Below are 5,737 nucleotides of genomic sequence, written 5' to 3' on the forward strand. Positions count from 1 at the left end.
TATTTATGAATATGGTAGCAAAAGGATAGGCAATAGTTGCACACCAACAGCATGAAAGAAGGATTTTTTTCATTTCTTGCCCTGGCTGTAAATTCATCTTAAGACATTTCTTTTATAAAAACACTATTTTGAACCATGGCTAAGAGATGAATGAGGACCATTTTCAGACCCACCATGTAAGGATGCTGAGGTTGCACACTGCACAAGGGTGTGACATCTAGGGAGGCTATTCCCATCGTGGGCACATCTTTACATGGATAGGTGTGAAGGCTGAGGCCAAATTGTATTCAAAGAAGTCCTTAGTCACTTCTTTTCTGTGCTTGTGTTTGAAAAGCCTAATCCCTCTCATCAGGTTAGACTCAAAACCTAACATGGTTCTTCACTTGGGGTAAGCTTGCCTTACCCCTTCTACCCATCCATGCAGTGTTTTCCTGCTGCTATTGGCTTTACAGGGCATCCTGAGTGTGTGTAAGCAGGAAAGCCCATAGGCACATGTGTACGTCCCCCTAATGACATTGTCTGCTAGGGCTCAGGAAAACTCCCCCAGGGAATAGATATTTGGGTTATGCTAACCTTTTAATTTTTTTAACGATATGGATCAGGCAACTTCTTATAATTTTCAAAATGACACTAGCAGCAGCCATAATCTGTTTTTGATTTCACACGTACACCCCAAACAAAACAAAGGCATGGATATTTTTCCTTGTTCTTTGTATATGCCCATAGAAAGCATGATGGAAAGAATTCTGACACCTAACCAGAACTGCCTTTTATGCTGTACACAAGTGACACTCCTTTGATCTGCAGCTGCTATTTCCAGAGCCTGGCCCTACTGAGAAATTCATGGTCATCCCAGAACTTTCGCTCCCGGGAAGCCATTTCCTTCCTGTTTGCAGCCTCCCAGGCTGGCTCAGCAGCCTCTGTGGCTCCCGGCTGCCCACACTAGCTGAAGCCTGACTGCCTTGGTCCTATGCATCCCTCACCTATCCTTCCTGCTCGCTGCTGCTTTGCTGCAGTGCACTGAAAAGCAGCCTTTTCTTGCTTTTTATCCCTCTAAGGACAAGTTAAACTGGCACAGGTAAAAAATGTGAGTTTTGTTTTACAAGCACCTTTCTGGAATATACGACTTCTGTCTCCCTAGTGACCTCCCCTGACTCAGTAAAATTCTTAAAACACCAACAGAGGAAATAACAGGGTTTGATTTTATTAATCCCCTAAAATCACATAACAAAAGATCAGAAACAGATGACCTTTGTTAACTGAAGTGAGAATATTTTTCATGGCTCAGCTGACTCCCTCATTCCGGATCCTGACTGGATCCTAAAGGATTAGAAATCCCAGAGCCATATAAATTGCACAGTATTGGGAAATGAGAGAAAGGAGAATCATATCTCCAACCTGGATTTGGAAGAACTTTAACCACCTTGCTTTTCTGCTTTCCGAATGGCTACTGCTGTATGATCCTCCTGAAACAGCAAAACCATTTGAAAAACTATCCCTTTAAGGTACAATTGATTTAGCCATAAATAAACCCTGGAGGGAACGTTCTGCTCTCTGCCAGCATGGCCAGTGCGTACAATGTGCATGTTCCTTCACACAGTGATTTTTGATAGGACCCAGCATTGGCTGGAAAATGTAATTTGCTCAGTGAAGCATGACCATGCTTGCCCCTATTACTCGCTGTTCCCTGTACAAATGCACCAACCCCTCACCACCCAGCATCCATCAGGGTTTATCTAATGCCGATAGCAAATACGTAACATATCAGTGATTACTTTCATTACAAAGAAAATACACAGGCCAAACAGCCATGTTGGTTCAATTATAAAAATGATGTCTTCCCCCCAGGTAATTCCTAATTGAGTAATTATAAGGATTACAAGGCTCACCAAGACCTTACTGGATACCAACAATGCATTTCTTTTTTTCTCCAGTGAAACTTTTCTCTTGATATTTCTACTCCGAGAAAAGATTTCAAGTGAAAAGACATTTGTGCTCATCAGAGTTATCAGTTCTGGTGAGTCTGGTTTGCATCAAGAGCCTTAAAATGAACAGCCTCTGGGTTTTCTATAAATACCAAGATGCACTGACAAGAAATGTCTTTTGACCTGGCCTGTGCGTGGGCCAGAGGTACAAGTGAGTCTTCATTTCTGCCAGTCTACCACTGTTCGTTCAATTACTGCTCCTACCTTAGGTTCAGGTTCTTAAGGTTTGTGCCCTGTAGGCAGAGGGAATGGCTATTCTTATCTCCACAGGAATGGAGTGCACTTTGGTTCCTCCAAATAGATAGCAAGAGCAAATGATTACAATTTCTGTAGATTCTAATTCAATCTTAGCTACGCATCTAAGAACATGATGAACACAATTCTTTATTGCTTAACCAGAAAAAGCAGAATCTTGACAAAGCCCTTTAAAAATGTGAATGATAAATGACTGTCTATGAAGGATATCTGTCTTCGAAAAGGAAAGAGATAAAAAGATACAAACTGTGACATAAGTCGCCTCCATACAATCTTCAGAAATTAAGTGTATCAGAGTAGACGATTTTTGTTACCATCTTCTGCCAGGGAACATTCAGAAAAACAAGTTTGGACAGTGCCTGAGCAGCAAAGGGAAGGGTGGTCTGGGTGGCAGTGTGAAGTGGAAAGGGACTGATTGACAGCCCTACTCCATAGAGCGCTTCTCGCAGCATGAGTGCCACTTTCAGCAATTCCTCTCTACTTCTGTAATCATTTCTTCAACCATCAAAAATAAATAAATAAAAAAGGGTGGTGCATTCATTTGCTAAGGCTGCTATAACAAAACATCATAAAGTGGGTGGCTTAAACAGCACGAAAGGATTGTCTCACATTCTGGAAGGTGGAAGTCTGAAGTCCAGGGGAGGGAAGGATCTGTTCCATTCTCATCTCACACCTGGGCTTGTAGATGGCTAGCTTCTTCCTGTGACTCATCCCATCATCTTCCCTCTATGGATATTTGTCTCTCTGTCCAAATTTCCCCCATTTATAAGGATACCAGTCGTATTGAAATAGGGCCCACCTTAATGACCTCACCTTAACTACTACAATTACATCTGTAATGACCCTATTTCCAAATAAGGTAGCATTCTGAGGTAATGGGGGTTAGGAATTCAACATAATTCATGTTGTGAGGTAGAGGGACACAATTTAACCCATAACACTTGGATTGTTAAAACTCTCCAAGTCTCCACTCATCTTTAAAATTATGTGTTTTTTTCTTAATAATTCAGAAAGAATAAACATTGTGAAAATGTCCATACTACCAAAAGTGATCTACAAATTTAATGCAATCCCCATCAAAATACCAGTGACATTTTTTCACAGAAATAGAAAAAACAATCCTAATATTTGTATGGACCAAAAAACAACCCTGAATAGAAAAAGCAGTCCTGGGCCGGCCCGGTGGCGCACTGGAGAGTGCGCTGCTTGGGAGTGTGGTGGCGCTCCCGCTGAGGGTTTGGATCCTATGTGGAGACCGGTTCCCGCTCACTGGTTGAGTGCGGTGCGGGCGCAACACCGAGGGTTGCGATCCCGTTACCGGTCAGTAAAAAAGACAAAAAGGAAAAAAAAAATAGAAAAAGCAGTCCTGACAAAAAAAAAAATAATAATAATAAAGCTGGAGGCATAATACTACCTGACTTCAAATTATACTACAAAGCTATAGTAACTAAAACAGCATGGTACTGGCATAAAAACAGACATTCAAACCAGTGGAACAGAATAGAGAACCCAGAAATCAATCCACATATTTACAGCCAACTGATCTTCATCAAAGGCACCAAGAACATACATTGGGGGAAGAAAAGACTGCTTCTTCAATAAATGGGCTGAGAGAACTAGACATCCATAAGTAAAAGAATGAAACTAGACTTATGCACCTCACCATATACCAAAATCAACTCAAAATGGATTAAAAACTTATATACAAGACCAGAAACTATGCATCTCCTAAAAGAAAACATAGGGGAAATACTTCGGGAAGTAAGATTGGACAAAGACTTTATGAATATGACCCCAAAAGCACAGGCAACAAGAGGAAAAATAAACAAATGGGATTATATCAAACGAAAAAGCTTCTGCACAGCAAAAGGAACAATTAATAGAGCAAAAAGACAACCTACAGAATGGGAGAAAATATTTGCAAACTATGAATCCAATTACAGAATGGGAGAAAATATTTGCAAACTATGAATCCAATGAAAGATTAATATCCAGACTATACAAGGAACTTAAACAACTTAACAATAAAAAAAAAAAAACCAAGTAATCCAATCAAAAAATGGCAAAGGAGCTGAATAGGCAAAGAAAGATATAAAGCAGCCAACAAACACATGAAAAAATGCTCAACATCACTCAGCATCAAGAAAACTCAAATCAAAACCACACTGAGATAGTCAGACTGGCTATTACCAAGTAGAAATAGAATAACAAATGCTGGCAAGGATTCATAGAAAGGGGTACCCCCCTACACAGTTGGTGGGACTGTAAATTAGTGCAGCCGTTATGGAAAACAGTATGGCAGTTCCTCAAACAGCTACAGATAGAACTGCCATATGATCCAGCAATTCCACTGCTGGGTATATACCCAAAGGAATGGAAACCATCATGTCGAAGGGACACCTGCACTCCCATGTTTATTGCAGCTCTATTTAAACAGCCAAGAGTTGGAACCAAGCTAAATCTCCATCATCAAACAACTGTGTAAGGTAAATGTGATATATTTATACAAAGGAATACTACTCTGCCATAAAAAAGAATGAAATCCTGCCATTTGCAGTAACATGGGTGAATTTTGAGAAGATTATGTTAAGTGAAATAAGCCTGGCACAGAAAGAGAAATACTGCCTGTTCTCCCTAAGTGGGAGCTCAAAAAATAAATAAAAAAGAAACAAAGAACCCACAATTATACACTGAATTTTCAAAAGAAGAGAAAAGAACTGAGATTACCAGATGTGGGAAAAGGTTAGGGGGGTAAGAGAGGAATTGATAAAGGGCCACAAAAAACGATTACGTAGTAAAATATTGAATATACTAATTATCCTGATGAGCATCACATATTTGCACACAGGTACTGATATTCAACTCCATACGATGCAGATATGTACAATCAATTATGTTTCAATAAAAAAAAAGAAAAAGAAAGAAGGAAGGAAGGAAAAAAGTAACAGAGAGAAGGAGGAAGGAAGAAAGGAATATGGATATAGAACAACACAGGGACCATAAATTCAGAAAAGTTGATACTAAGTGAGCTGACAACTTGCCTATTAGTCAGCATATCTGATCCACACAGACAGCCAGAATAGTGCCTGTTCTCAGTTACATGGGGTGACAGTATTTATCAATCCAATTCCAAAGACTGTTTCTAAATGTTTATTTCTGAACAAGAAAATATAGATAAAATATGTACCCGTTAAACTTATAAACATTTGGTAGTTTTAGAAATAGAATCTATAGGGAATAGTAGAATTTAATTTTTAAAAAGTTGATAAATATTCACTTATACACAGTCTAACCAGTTGAATAATATAGGGAAAAAGCTAATACCATTAAATAACTAGAAACAAACCATATTTAAAAGGAAGGAAGGAAGGAAGGGAGGGAGGAAAAATCAACTTAAAATTCATGGGTTTTTTTTTTTTTTTTTTTTTTGTCTTTTTTACTGACCGGTAATGGGATCGCAACCCTCGGTGTCATGCCCATACTGGGGACCCGCAACG

The sequence above is a fragment of the Galeopterus variegatus genome, unplaced genomic scaffold (assembly GCF_000696425.1).
Source record: "Galeopterus variegatus unplaced genomic scaffold, G_variegatus-3.0.2 Scaffold507, whole genome shotgun sequence".
Taxonomy (NCBI): domain Eukaryota; kingdom Metazoa; phylum Chordata; class Mammalia; order Dermoptera; family Cynocephalidae; genus Galeopterus; species Galeopterus variegatus.